At 43.4% G+C, this 15,981-nt stretch overlaps 1 protein-coding gene across 1 annotated transcript in view; it reads left to right on the top strand.

Annotated features, from left to right (window-relative positions):
- The window catches only part of TXNDC11 (thioredoxin domain containing 11), a 353,597-nt gene that overhangs the window by 181,924 nt on the left and 155,692 nt on the right, over positions 1-15,981 (top strand). The gene's annotated exons all lie outside the window — the stretch shown is intronic.

Below are 15,981 nucleotides of genomic sequence, written 5' to 3'. Positions count from 1 at the left end.
TGGTAGCGGAGTGGACTGGCCATTTCTCTCTATGGGCAATTCCCTATGAAGATGTGGGTCTGGGGCTACTAGATGCCTGCATCTGAAGGGCCAGGGCTGCCTCCAGCAGGAGCTCCGTGCAGGTGAGTAGGCCACTGAAGCAGTGGCGGTTCGCAGGGCGCAGAAGGGATGGGGCACCACTCGGGGGGGATAAAAATGTAATTAAATAAGGGGAAAAAAGTTTACCTCCTCGCCGTTGCGCCGCTCCGCTCTGCTCCTCCGTCTTCTTATTGGTGCAGGCACATGCTCCCAGCCTGCCATGCGGCCAATACTGATGCTGCTCAAGATTAGCTGGGAGCGCCCAGCCAGGGTGCTCCCAGGCAGACTGGGAGCCTGTGCAGGCTCTCTCCAGCCCAGCAACTGTATTGTTGGGATGGAGAGAGCCCTGTGCACTTGTGTGTTTGGCCAGTCAGAGATGGCTGACCAAACATACAGGCGCACTCCCCCTCAGTGCATGTCACCCCGTGGCCCCACCCCTTTCAAAGAAAACGATAATAAACATAGTTTATTATTGTTTTCTTTGAAAGGTTTTGCAGCTGCTGCAGCTGGAGGGTAGCAACACTCCTCCGCCCTTATGGAGGAGCTGCCCCTGCACTGAAGGCCTGGCTCAGTTGAAGCTCCTCTTGGACCTTCAAGCCCAAAACAAGCCAAGCTTTCCTTTGGCCTGTCTCGGGCCCTTGTCTCTCCTGAGCTTTACAAGGCCTTGTAAGATGCACTGATTTCCAAGTCTCTTCATAACTGTTAACGTAAATGTAATTTTCCACTTGTAATGGTGCGAAGATTCTCGAGTTGGGAGTACCAGGCGCATAAAACTGCTCCGGCTCCTTCTGTACTGGTCTTCGGAGAAGGATTCTCTCCATTACTATTTCCATCTGAACACAGACTCTGCAGCACACCCTTTTTCAGCCCTAATTATCCACTTACCTACCATTGTTCTCCCATGTGCCTAATCCCACAACTGACCTTGGGCCCCAGCCACAATCCACCTAAATGTTCATTATTCCCTTAATGTTGTAATAATCACAAAGTTTGTTATTAGGCTTAAGATGGAATTTTAATGGCCCAGTACAAAATCACTTAAGGTCATGTAGTTTCCCTTTCATACTTAATACATTAAATATAGGAGAACCACTACAGTTCCCTGATGACCCACCTGAAAAAAAGAAAGGAAAACAGAAAGTCCATGTAATAATGAAACCAACTATTTTACACAAAGTATGTATCATGGTTAGGACATTGCAGATTCTTAAAACTTGAACAAATGGCCACACTCTCCCTCGACGTTCTCTCACCTGCTCGGAACTTTATTGTAGATCTCTGCCTGCAGCGTGACCTAATGAAGCAGGAGCTGCGGGTTCAGTAAAGTCCGGAAAGGTGTCGCTCTTTACTTCTTTCCTCCAGTGATGAAGAGTAATAGGAGGTAGAAAACAGCCGCCGATATCGCGGAATGTTTTATTTCGTATATGCATTTTTTTCTATGGACTTTGATGGCGTCACTCGGAGGGGCAAGAGTCAAGTTTGGGTGGGTCTGGCTCACGCGCTAGAACCGGGCCTGAGTGGAGCTGCAAGTGCGGAAGATACAGGGATAGACCAGCCACAGCCTGACCATAGGAATACAACATCAGAGTTGTAGCCTCAGTAGCGGAACATAAAACCGAGTGATTTCTGAATATGAAAAACATGGCAGCAATTTAATTCCATTTCTGTTTCTCATGTTTTATGTGATGATGTGCACCTGTTTTTTCCATGTAGCATATTACTTCTGTTAGTGCATACTTGGAACTGAATCGCCTCCCGGTGTTTACAACGGGCCGCGATTGACAACTCTGGAAGTGAAACGGAAGTCGGTGCGGGTTTCTCACAGCGCCGGTCAGTGGGTCCGGAAGGTGGGCAGAATCCGCTGGCACCCCACCCTTGGCCTCTCTGCACAGTGCAGTGATGGTGTATTTCGGTTGCACTTTTGATTCTGTGCTAATGTGTGTGAAGGAGGTACACACTTGTCAAAATAAATATTGACAAGGCAAAAGTAGAAGAAAATGCAGTGCTTATAGGCGAGCGGTGCATTGTGTGTATGAGGGTGCCGAAGTAAAGGAGATGCGATGAAGTCGTTCAGAAGAGAGAGTGTGAAAAAGGGTGCTGAAGAGGGAAGAGAGGTGGCGTAACGTATGGATGGAGATGTGGAGAGAAAGTGTCTAAGTTTGAGTGAACATCAGGGGTGTGATTGAGACACTCTGAAGGCCCCTACCCCTTCCACGGGCCTCAGTAATGTTTAATTCACAGTGTCATAATTAAAACGTTCCAAGTATTCATTCTTTACAGCGAAATCATTGACAAAGCCAATAGTCCTAACTGGTTTTAGGTGTGTGTGCATCAGTTGTATTAAGTATCTCGATGCATTAATAAACCGCTCTGAGAGAAAATACTGGTCGGGTAGCACGCTGTGGAACTCAGAAAGTTAGTTTACTTATTTAACCAAGCCCCTTTAAAACCTAGACCACGCCACTTTTAGAGATCCACTCACAAGCCCTGTCCATTGTCAAAAATAAAGGCATTGGTACAGCATTCATTTTTTATTCTCAATAAATAACAATAATGTTTACGAATTTAGTGAAACAAAAATAAAAAATCAGCATGCTGTAAAATATATCAACGTCATTTCGGACATCCGATGCAAGTCTCTAAAATGTTCTAGTTGGGGCGAAGGTCCTCTGCACAGCTTGGTAAAGCGTGGCGTCCTGTGGTGACTTTTTTCCGTTTGTACATTTATTTATGAATGTATGTGCCTCTATTTGTAACACAATACCAGTGCCCATCAAGCCTTAGCACAGTGTTCTTCCTCCATTGAACTCGATAATCATCTAATTCCGCTGACAGTGCTGAATCCTTTTCCTTTACAGTTTGTCATCAGAGATGTGCTCTGATGCCTGGGACACAGACAAATGTTGTACTCTTTCTGAGTGAAGGTGTTAACTGCCGTCTCGTGTCCAGTCCATACGATAACATGGTGACAACCGATTCATAGACCAGGTCTACCTACAGCTCTCCTCAGTTAAAGGTCCTTCCAATCCCCATTATGGACTCCATTATCTTAATCAGTTATGTTGTTTGATTGTGGTTCACGTGTGGTTAGTAAACGGAAAGGTCAATTTGAACTTCCTAGCCCAGGTCTATCTTTTTCCTATTCCCCAATTAAACGTCTTCCCTTCCCTATGATGGGGATACCAGTTCTGTCATTGTGGTGTGTTTTGTGTTCGCTTCATTTGTTCTTAGTCTATGGAGGGGTCTTTTTGGAGTTCACAGACCATTTCTGCCTTCTAGCTGTTCCTAGTTCTTGGTCAGTCCATTCCCAATGATGAGGATCCCATGCCTTCATTTTATGTGGTGTGTGTGACTCACGAGCATGATGAATGCATGGTCCTTTCAGGCCCCGTGTGAGTGCTGCACAGCAAAGTAGCTCTCCTGTAAGAAGGAGCTTTTATCCCCGTTTGACGTGCCAGACTGTATGCACTCCTTTTCGGGATCCCACTTTGTGAAACGTATTGGGGAGACCACCAGCTCATTCCTCTGAGTTGGTATCCTCTTGCAAGAGTGAAACTCACCCGTACCCCTTTTCACAGATTGCAGTTGTTCTCGTAGATATAGAGAACAGATGCCGAGCTCTGTCTAACCTGCAATCCACATGCTGGGGCCATTATGAACTGCCTGACAGTCATAGCCTGGGGAAGCTTGACTACAGCATGACTATGCACAAATCTCCAGGACTGGAGAGGTTCAATTTATATATGAAGCTGCCATCTGGTTGGCTGTGACTTGCCACCCTGGCCACCAGAGGAGAATTAATTCTCGTGTCATTGAGCTAGTGTTCTGAGATCTTTTGGACACTGAGGAGGCCTAAGGCATTCAAGCACGGAAAACTTAATGAACTGAGGTCATACAGCTGCTGTGAGTTCAGTGCAATTGACCTGGCTGGTCAGGAGGGGGAAGAGCAAGAACTGCAACATTTGGCTCCTGGAGCTGCAGTCTTTGAGGTAGTACGTCTGTACCATAAAAAGCCACCCTATACATAAAGGGTGCAAGTATAATACTGCCATCAGTCCAGGGTGGATATGGAGTTGTTTTGCAGTAAGAGTCTGATTCCTTTGGTTGGAGAAGGTCGCCCTGGTTCTGGAACCTGTTGAACCATCTTTCAAGCCTATGAGTACAGGTGATAATTACCTTTGAAGTTGTGATTTAGACCCAGTAGGAACTGACGATGCCAGTCCCATGGGAGTCCCACCCAAGGGTAAATATCACTGGATACAGAGATACAAGCCCCCAAAGTATCAGGGACCCCATGAACTCTAGTAGATACTGGCCTACTACTACATCTGTACTTTTGAAGCAGCACACTGACAGTTGAGTTTTAACTGGTTGAGGTAATCCAGTGACTTTGCAATGTCCTAACCTGGACACTCATGACCTGAGTCTGGGTCACTATTGACTTTGAACACACAACTTGTGAAATCACCAGGAACCTCTTTGGAGTAGGTCCTTGCCGTTTGGATGGTGTTTTTTGACCATTGGATATTTTTTTATATACTTCGTATTTTTCCTTTGGGTGCCTGAAACCGAGGCTTCAAAAAGAGTTGTTGAGTGTTGCAGAAGGTTTGACCAGTACAGTTTGGTCCAGCGTTACCTTCATCTGCACCTCCTGCACAAAGCCAGAATCCCTGGCATGGAAAAGACTGAGTTCAGTGTAGCCTCATAGGACAACATTGGCCATGTGGCACATGTTATAAAATAAATCTAGCCTTTAGGTGTGGGATTTATACAACTGTATAGGGTCGAATCTTGTTCTAACACCTTCTTGTTTTCTATATAGATTTTAATTTGATCTTTCTCGAAATTAGTTTACCCAGTTGTGAATAAGTAATTTTCTTCTTTTAAGTAAAGCCATTGACTAACATTGAGTTGTGCGTGCCGTTTTTGCTTTAGACTGTATTCAATTTCATAACCCCTCCGAGTGTAGTCTTTAACTGCCTGACCTTACTATCTAGAGCCAGGTGCTAAAAGTTAGTAGCTTGGTTATCCAAATGGAGTGCAATATTATTGTGACCATGACACAACAGTGTTGCTCATCATTAATAAAACAAGATAGTCCCAAGTGATGACTGACTGACCATGAACTCCAATGAGAGGTCTAACACACCTTACAGTAAACGTCTGAGTGGAGTTTACGACATCACTACCAGTCAAATTGACAGTAATACCTTTCAAGGAGTAAATCCACAGAATATTAACGGGATCTGTTCGTTCTTCACTTTCAACCACACATAATTGGGCTACTAATGGGACCAGGCAATAAATCCAAACTTGACAAATTTTAGCAATACCTCATCCCTTAAAACAGTTTGAATACAGTCCGAGCCTGTAGCTACACAATTCCTGAGTGGACATCTAATACTGAACACATCTTGCCACCCCAAACCAGTGCCACATAAACAAACATTAAAATAATTTTTTGTAACTAGTTATCCAAACTGCGCAGGCCCAATTACATTTGTTGTACAGCGTATCAAAATGCAGTGCTGCAACTGTGGCCCATGCCAAAGACCATTATACTCTTCAAGACTAAATGTTCAATAGAAATAAAGCGATTGTCAACTAGAAGAGCACCTGGACTCAGCAATCCTCAAGAAGGCAGCTATTGAGGGCTGTGAACAGTAATAATTCTAGCACGGGGTTGTAGTGTTATAATAGTTACATTCTCTGCCCAACTGTAATTTTAATTTATTTGAACAATTATTAAAGCTCATGTTCACACTAGTGGGTGCCTTGGCACTGAACCAATGGCTTGGGGGCAAGGTGAAATAGGGAGATGCAAAGTTATCAGACGGGGTGTGCTTCCAATAGTTGTTTGAAAGGAAGGAGATTGGAAAGCTCTTGTGAAGCGAGGGGAAGAGCTTTGCATGATTTGCGGACAGGGTGGTAAAGGGCATAGCTGCCATCTTAAGCTGCTTGACAATAGGCACTGTGGAGTAGGTGCTTGGTGGTAGAACACTGTGTTGTTAAGGGCACATATTTCTCTAATTTGTCCACAAGGCCAGATTGATCAAGAACACAGTAAATTTTGTGCATAATGCATAAAAATGTAAATTGTGCTTGTCGCTTTACAAGAAGCCAATGAAGCTTTTTCTTTGCTTGAGAGATTGGCTGGTAGAGTAGCCTAATCTAGTTAGAAAAAATGCAGACAGAGTACTAGTTGTTCTACTGTCCCAAGTGATATCTCACAGGAATGCCATTTATTTTTCTCTTATTTGATATGAAAATCCTTCTAAGTCTCTGGCATCATCACCCAAAAAGGAATCACTTATTTCAGGGCAGCTAAGATGTCAGGACTCCTAGAAATAATAATGTCAACATTCGTATTATACTTTATATATTCTGCATCTGGATAACTATTCTGAAATGCATGAGTATTCCAGTAGTTAATGCGGGCAACATCTCCCACACATTCATACCTGGACAATTTATTAGAATTCTCACATTCGAAAAAATAATCGTGATTCCTTCACAACCGTTCTCAACATATGTGACTCCTCAGACAAAGAATCTTCCTAGATGCCCTGAAAACAGAACAGATCCTCCCCCTGCTGAGAAAACGAATGTTGGAGTCAGAGAATCACACCAACGTCTGCCCCATCAACCACATACCATTTATTGGAAAAAATGGTTGGAAAAAAAAGTCTCTTCCCTGTGCCAGAAGCAGCCCAGCAACAACAGTCTTCTACATGATCACTGACTTCGGACGACACTGCAGATTAATAGCTAGTCAAGTGGTCAAAGAAACCCTTTTCATCAATTATAGTAACCTCTGCCTCCTAATATTGCTTGACCGCTCTGCAGCTTTCAATAAATCGACCATGACGCACTGAACCACACCCCAGACAAAGAGGTGGGCTAATCCGATTCCTTCCAGTAATGATTCACCTCCTCACTTGCCAGCCACCACCATTCTGTACAAATAGGTACTGCAAAATCCTAGAAAGTCTCCATGTCTACAAGAGTACTCCAGAGCTCCCCCCATCAGATTTAGATTCCTGACATTCATCGTTACGGACAGCAGAACTCCCTCAAAATCTGCCCAACCAACAACATACAGTGGCTCAAGGCCTGGCTTGAGATGACCCATAATTGGATCTAAAATACCAACTTTAAGCTCAACCTGATGAAGGCTGAAATAATTTTGTTTGTCAAGAGTTCCAAATAACAACCACTTCGAGCCTGTCTCTCTCCGAAAGGAACCTGGACTGCTTCACTCACCCAAGTGACAATGTAAAATCACTTGGATTCACATTTGACACGTACCTCGTATTCAGTGAACATATTACCAAGAAAAACAAGACAGCATGATTCCATCTCTCCTGCAAGAGTATGGTGAAACCCTTTCTTAATCCAATTTCAGAACAGTAGAATTCCACTTGGATGGAGTAAAGCTGTTCTTAATGGCTTTTCAAATCCCACTTTTGCACACTTCAAATACATCTTACATACAGTGGCACGTCATTAAAGGTTTGACCAAATCAACCACATCACCAAAAACTGAAGGAACTTCAGTGGATCCCGCTCCTGTCTTGTATAATCTTCGGAACAAACGTCATCATCTGCATGGTCTGATTTATCTAGCCCAGAAACTAACCAACTTGGCCAGACCACACCACACAAGGAGCGAAAACCGCGCCAGACTAGAGACAAAAAGACTCAAGAGGGCAGGCTTTCCGAGGATGTGAAGCAACATTACCAGCGACTTCAGAACCTCTTGCATTTTAGAAAGAAGCTTAAGAGATATTTTTTCAAGGTACAGTACTTCTGTACTTACAAGATACTGTTACATGCCTTGTGGTAAACTATGTGACTAGTACCCTCGGACTCCTGCCTGTTGTTTCCCGTTCATTTCCTTCACAGCTTGTTTGTACTATGCAGATACTGCTATACACATTCATAATAATAATACATTGAATTGCTTCTGGGATGGGGTAGGCAGGAAACCTGCAACCTGACAGACATCGCCTCTGTCTTAAAACTTCCCGATGCACTATTAAAGATGTAGCAAACATAAAACGAAATCTTCCACAATTTACTACGCCCCATGGAAGAAGTGCTCCATTGGCAGCTGAAAGTGCAGCTCTCAATCCGGCTGGTGCAAGTATGGATGTCCTTGTGTGCGATTCGGCCAGCTGGCCCGAAATCTTTGTTCTGAAATTCTTTGAAATATCTGCCGATGGAAACCATCACAGGCCCGACAATTGTCTTCATTTTTCGCTCTCGTGCTCCCGGTTGCAGATCCTGGATCTTGTGTCGTTACTTGTTTAATGCTCCCGGTTCCCCTTTCTCCTAAACTTGCTACCGCTTCCTCCACTTTTCCCTTTGGCATTTTGTGCCTACAATAGAAATAAAAGAGAGAATACCACCTTCTTTTATCTCTTCTTTTGTCACTGATCCCGGTTACTCTTCAGGAATTGATGTAAAAGATGACACATCTTATGTGCTGGAACAAGGACTTTGAAGAGCAGTTGTTACACTTTTCTCATTTAAATGCATCTCTTTACATTTAAGCAGTGTCCTAGTTTGTGCTAAATGTTGCTTAGTACTCTCTGTTTACAGGGTGTCTTGCCAGTGAGTGGCAGAAATTACTTGCCTTTGTATGCATGTATGCCTGTGAATGTGCCTGTGTAAATGTATACAGGTAGTTATACACCTACACATACATATCACACACTTGCATTTACACATGCATATAGGTTGGATCCTCAACATTGCTTATCTGCCCCCTCCAAAAGCACTCTTGCTGGCATCTCTCTGAGCGGAGGGCGAAACTAGTGACAGTTTTGACACAAAATGGAGGAGTTTGTGGGATCTTTCAGTGGGGGACACAGGACCCAAGACTCTTTGGCAAGCAAACCTTATTCTCTATTCACCAATAAGAGTATCGTGAATTAGACAGGCAGACATGCAGCCTTTGTTTAGAAGGCTCTGATCGTGTCAGGAATCACAGATCCTTTGGGCTAGCACCAGTTTGGGGCTGCCTGATATCCTGCCACATCTTACTGACTGGCTTACAAGCTTCACAGTGGCACAGCATGTCCTGGGACCTACTCGTTCACGGAGTTAACTGCAGTGTAACTGCTGCATCAGCATAGACACGGTGAGGTGCAGAGCATACTCCATTTATCGTGGAATCCCGTTTCCTGCGGAGAGATGATGGTGATTTTTGTGCACAGGTTGAAGTTTCGCCTCCCCTTCCCGCACCGCAGGGTGTTTCATCAAGGTTGGAAAACACCTCGGCCAACAAAAGGCTGATACTTTTATGTAAGGTGCTTTTCTGGCTTCCATCTATTTGCAGGTTTCTAGTAATGTTTAGCAATGAATGCTTATGCGTCTGTGTGGCCCATTTAATGTATTTTCTCTACAGTGACATGAAATGTAGAAGAATGGATGCTGTGATTCAGGCTTACGGGGCCGTTGAGGCAAACAAAATTCAAATTCTGGTTGTGCTTTCACAAGAACAAAACCCCTTTCATGCGGAGACTGGAGCTCTTAGGCTGCTGCTCTCAACACCATGTTACTGAGCCCCGTCTCCTCTCTCAGACATGCAGTGTGTTCCTGTAGCGGGAGTACTTGTCTGCTGAAAATTACGCTGTGTTCCCATATCTGAAAAAATACTAATATATAAAAAATACTTCCATGTGTTAATTTTGAACTTTTTGATGTCAGTCAGCTGCATGTACTTTCCTGGCATTTTCCATATTTTCCATATTTTGTTGTCCTGTGTCAAGAAAGAACATTTTAGGTTTACTTTTGAGCTCTACTTAGGGTCGAGTTCAGATGGGAAATGCCAATGATTTAGGGATATCCTGCTGTAAAGCGATAAATATGTAAGTATGTTAACGTTTGAAGTGTGGCTATCATGCCTTAGAGCTTCTAAGACGTTTGGAGTATTTTTCTTTTTTACTCTGTTCGATGTATGAGTGAGACATTTCACTCTTGGCCCAGTGTTTCATTGTTAAAGATAAATCTGGATTTGTAGGGATCCAGGATTCCTAAAAATGATTTCATTATAGACTGAGCACTTTAAGTGAAATTTATTGAGTAAAATAGACTCAAAAACGCAAGTTCAGTTCCTCTTTCTACCTCTTATTTTACAGGCACCGATGCACAAAGTTTTATCCAGGTAAAATTCTGTGATCCATCTAAATAAGGATTTTTTCTTACGTTGATCATTAAGGCTGGCGTTTTTGGAAAAGCCAGAGAAAGCTACTGAAATAATGTTTTTTTAGGAAACGTATTAACTTAAATTTAAATTACAGACTAACTGTACATGTGTTTACATTTCAAAGGCTGAATGTGCTGCCAATGAAATTCATACAACACATATTTGCTGTTTTTGGAGAAAATGCACTTTTTAGGTCGAGCGTAAGACCTCTTGTATACTTTTAAGTATACTTCTTCTGTGGGCTTCCAGCTATTTCATTTGTTAGTTTTAGTGTCATTTAAAAACCCTTGCTTGCTATTGGTCAGTCATGCCTCTTTGTCCCCCCTTCTTCTGTGTGGGAGTAGGGACCGACTACTGTATAATTACGCGTTGTCCTGTTTATCTGGTCTGTAGGAGACTTTAAAAAAAAATGTGTTTCCTGCTTTTGTCCAGGGAGGCTTCCCATTTCATTTGCAGAGCATTCTTGCTCTGAGCTTAGCTGTGAATAAGGCTATACATTTGTTTGTTATCTTGGTCAAATTTGGTCTTTGTGGGCTCTCTGCACCCTCTTTTAGGTGCCTGGCCCGCCCTTCCTTGGGTTCGATTTTCTTTACCAAGTGTGCCTGACTGAGGTCCCCAGGGTGGAGGATTGCTTGTAATTGCTTATAGCCTAGGCACCCAGCTCCACCAGGACTCCGCAGTCTTTACAGAAAGTGCCCACTTCTGCTCCATACTGAGATCTCACACACAGCTCTATCAGTGCACCTCAGTTCACACACTCCAAGCCCCTCAGCCGTGCCTGTGCCAGAAGCCCACACACGCTGTCTGCCAGAGCACCTCAGTTCTTACAGTCAGTACACATTGCGGTTTCAGTTCTGGGACATCAGGTGCATTACCATCAGTGCACCTCAGTTCTAGCCTGGCAAGGTCACATCCTTTCCTATACTGAGACCTCGCTCACATACAGTTCTGTTACAACACCTCAATTCTAATATTCAGTCCCACTGCTAAGTCAGTACTGGACCCAAAAGAGCAAAACACGGCTCAGCCACTGCACCTCAAGTCTAACATCCAACGCCGCTGTTTATGAGAACCACCACATCTCCGCCAGAATCCATCAATTCTAACATTCAGTGCACGCTACTTCTCAGTACTAAGGCTCTCACACACACCCCTCGTCGCTTCTGTTGTTCAGAGGCAAAGCCACTCCTATGCTGGGCCCCACTAGCAGCTTCACTAGGGTACCTCCAGACGTCAACACTCAGCAACACTAGCACGCTAATACTAGATTCCCCACATAGTGCCATTAACATACCTCACTTTTGACCTTGTGTGCCCGTTACTATTCCAGTAGTGCAGCCTACATACAACTGTCAGTGCGCCTCAACCCTAACCTGCAGCGCCCATTGTTCCAATAGCAGGAATTGCACAGCGCTCAGTTTCTCATTCCTCACCCGCTGCTTTTCTGTTATTCCAGCACTGGGCCAGGGCACAGCTCTGTCTATACCCCTTATCCTGATCTGAAGCACCCCAATATTGTTGTATTGGGTTTCACATACAACTCTGCTAATGCACCACCTGCTGCTCTGTAGTGCCCCCTGCTGTTCCACACTCTGACCTCTGTATGAGGACGTTGGGGAGCCAATTAAATATATTCTTAGCTGCCATCTTTATTTGGGAGGGTCTGTTTCACCTATCTCACTCCGTTCTTTCCTTTACTCTGTTTACTGTCAATGTTTTCTTTCTCCCCTACTTTTATCTTTCAAGCTGTTAATATCCACAAGTTAACAGTTTAGCTCTTTCTTTCAACTGTTTATTTCTACTCCTCTCCCTGTATTTTATTATTTTAAATTTCCCCCTTCCTCCTCCTACCTCCTCATTCAAACTCTCAAAAACATGGTTATTTCTTTCCTTGTTTCGTTCCTCTCTTTTTTTCTTCATCAGGCGTTCATTCTTCCACTATTTTTTTCTCTTCCCTTTATTCTTTATTTGTCTTTTTTTTATTTGCTCATTCCTTTGACTCAATATTCTACCTTTCACTTAAAAAAAAAAAATCTTTCTTACTTCTTTTCTCTGGTGTTTTTCTTATCTTTATCTGTCAATTCACGTTTCACTATAAATCCATCTTTTTCCCGCCTCTATGTGGACGCCAAAATGTCAAAGTGGTTTTCCAATTCTGTGTCTGTGGGAAATGTGTCAGTGCATACTGTCACAATTTGCACGCTTCTCACCACTCTAATCTGCCAGTCTCGGAGCACCACCTGGTTTCTTGCTTGTTCTTGACTGGCCAAGGGAGTGGCGACCCTTTCCAGTAGCCACGTTGCTGCTGACAGTATATTACCAAGCAGGCCGTGACCTCCAGAAGGAGTCCCAGAGGAAAAAATAACAATATTGGGAAAAAAACCTCTGATCACAGGAACTCCTGAAAAGAGGCAAATGGAAAAAATGAGAAAAAATAACGAATCAGGAAAAATAAAACTGTAGGCAAAACCAGGATAGGCTCGAAGCAGGAGCGAGGAGCACCACCAGGACGGAAGTGTTTGCAGCGCAAGGAACAGAAGACCTTCTGTTCTTTTATACTGACAAACAGGAAGTGACATGCACGAAGAGCTAAAGACACCATCTTGGATTGGGAAAGCCACATGCAGGTGAATGGAAAAATAACCATAATGGAAAAGGTGGTAAGCAATGCATGCAGGGAAAGAAATACGGACTCCTGGGAAGAAGAAGATAATGCCAAGGGAGGAGAAAGAAAGGAAAAGAAAAAGAAAGAAGAAAAAAGAAATCCAGAAAGCAGGTGAGCAAAACTATGGGGGCTGCGAATGAGTCGAGTGTGACCCAGAGCCCAAGAGAGGACTTCCAGACCCCGCCGCGGCCCAAAAAGCAGGTTGCGGCTCAAAAAGTGGCCCGCAGCAGAACCGACCGACTGAAACGTGGACTGCCAATCCGACCGCGGCCCAGGAGGGGGACGCCGCAGGTCTCCGCAGCGTCACACGTACATGCCCTGGTTTTTTCGCTGCTTGTTCCTCTAACCATCTCTCTTTTTTCTCAATTGTTCATTTTTCTCTTTCTTTTCACACTTCTTTCATTATTGTTTCCTCTTTATCTTTCGTTCTCTAACTTCCTTCCCTTTTTTCTTTTGTCTCACACGTTTGCTCTATTTCTTCTTAGTTGTGCTTTCATTTTCTTGTTCTTTCTTTCCCTTCTTTCTTTACGACCACCCTTTTCTTTCTTCCTTTTGTCTGTTGTATTCCTTTCACTTATCTTTTTCTGCCCCATTTGCTCTCTCTCCTGAGGCCTAGTTATTAATAGAGCCACAGGTGCAGTCGCGCCGGGGCCCAGAGACCTACGGACCTCACTCAACTCTAATTACTGCTTTATTTTCCTAACAAAGTTCCAGTCAACCATTTTCCTTTCTTAGTCCACAGCCCATGACACCGTTACTACGCCACGTGTCTTCTCTATCTTTACTCCTGACTCCCTCTTTTCCTTTCACCCTCCAATCTGTCCGAAATTTTATTTTTGTTATGGTGTTTTGACCATTACACTTTAATGCCAAACGTTTATTTCAGATAAATGCTTGGCCACTGGAATTATATGGCAGGAAAATACATTATGAGGCAGGGTTGACCAATTTATGTGGCAAGAGAAGAGAAGTCCAGTTGTGAATTTACAATGCCAATAGCTCTAAGTCAATAAAATGCGAGACTTATTGCATTGTAAATGCTTGTTATTTTTGCCTAGATTTTCCCTTCCATCCTCTGACTCCCAATCCAGTGCTTCTTTCAGTTTTTAGATGCTGAATTCATCATCTCTGATTTGATGGTAATATAAGTTAGATTCATGCAGAAAATGTCTTATCTGTGGACATCTCTCTCTTTCTCATACTCTGGGGAGCAGTCTTTATCCAGACTTCTTTCAAGATTTAATTTCTTTCATCAGTTTTAGTCTGGCACTTGAAGGTAGTTACCGTCTTTTAATGTGCAATTCTTTTACCACAAAGGGATTTCTCACTGAAAATGGGAGAACTGTTGAGCCAGAATGACTTAACATTTCATGTGGGCCACCTCTCCCAATTAGCGAGCCTCTAGAATCACGTCTTGCCTAGCTCCTGACCAACTCCACTCTTAGTTTGTGTTTTTTGAAGCATTTGCATACAGTGAACATAATCTCAAGTGTAGCAGAGACCTGTACAGATCAGTAAGTGGTCATTGATTACCATATCACTTTAGAGCATGTAGGATAAGCTGTTAAACTAGTACCAGATTAAAACAAAGACAACAACAGTCTGTAGTACTGGATTAGGCTTGGAGTAAAGGTGAAACAGACAGGAACACTTGCAAGTTAGGGAAGTAGACAAATAGGTCTTTATTGGTTTATGAAAAGCCACTAAATTGTTCATTGGTCTGATTTTCTCTGGTAGATTAATCCATATGCACATTTTCTTTTTTTTTTTTTTATGGCAATGACATGACCAGGATTAGTTGGTCAGTACTCTTTGTATCTCTTCTACTACCAGCCGGGGATAGCTTTCATTTTCATCTGGCTGGAAATAGTAGGTAAATAGCCTTTGGGTAGTGAATCATAGCCTAACTGGGGCTACAGCTTCTGAGGTAAGTAAGGTTTGTGGACTCGGCAGTTGAGTTGTAATACGCTGTGGCGAGAACAAACATCAGCCCTTGTGGGATCCAGGGAAGCAGCAGCTTCCTCCTGTAAGAATTCAGTATACCCTAATACTCAGCAGATGGTATCCATGGTGGAAAGAGAATGGACAAGTTCAGCTGACAATGACCCACTCAGCAAAGAGTTCAGATGCCACACTCACTTTTCAACCAAGGGCGAGAAATGCCACTTCCAAAAGGCAGAGGCTAAAATTCATCCACAGCACAAATACAGTGGCTTACATATAGCTTGCTGGCGGCTCTACTCACTCTCTAAACAGAGCATTGCATGTTGATGCAGCCCTTAAGTTAGCACTTTAACGCATGGTACATTTATGAATTTCAGTGGTAGGTGTTTGCACCAATATCAGCACCCGTGACGCTGTCATTCAGATGCATGCAAAATTGAGGTTGTAGGCCAAACGTGCTTACAGTTTACAACACTGAGGAGATGCACAAGGTGGAACCAGAGTCCCTTTACAAAAATAGACTGCCACTTGTCTGGAGCGGACTGTTTGTGTTTGCATCTGAGGTTTTGAAACCCAGGAGCCTAGGACACCTACGAAGGATCAAGAACCAGAAGACAAGACCAGTGAACCACGATCTGGATCTGAAAGCCATAGTCCACCTAATATCCTTTGCTTGAACTTCCCTAGGCGTACTTCTCTCACTTCTGTACCAAATAAATGTCCATATAGTGATCAGCAAAACTCCATGTGTCATGAAATACTGTTACATCATTGGCTGATGACTGTGACTTGATCGGCATTTGAACGGCACCTTAAAGAAGCATTGATTTGTGATTCTGGGGTGATTCTTAGTGTCTTTCTTTTTATAGCTTGTAATAGCTTGCACTGTGAGTCCTAAAAAGTGGCACTTTGTACTAATGTAAGATGTATTGGAACAAATAATTGCTTCATTTTTATACATATTTGTTGCCAGAGATGCTATGACTGGGAATACAAAACTGGGAAAACTTCAGGTAGAGTACTCAACAAGCTGAACCGCTCTCAAGCCTGCTAAATAGGTCAAGATACAAATAGAATGTGC

The sequence above is a fragment of the Pleurodeles waltl genome, chromosome 10 (assembly GCF_031143425.1).
Source record: "Pleurodeles waltl isolate 20211129_DDA chromosome 10, aPleWal1.hap1.20221129, whole genome shotgun sequence".
NCBI classification, from domain to species: domain Eukaryota; kingdom Metazoa; phylum Chordata; class Amphibia; order Caudata; family Salamandridae; genus Pleurodeles; species Pleurodeles waltl.
Note: the sequence above shows the minus strand (reverse complement) of the source record. Positions and strands in the feature narration are given on the sequence as shown.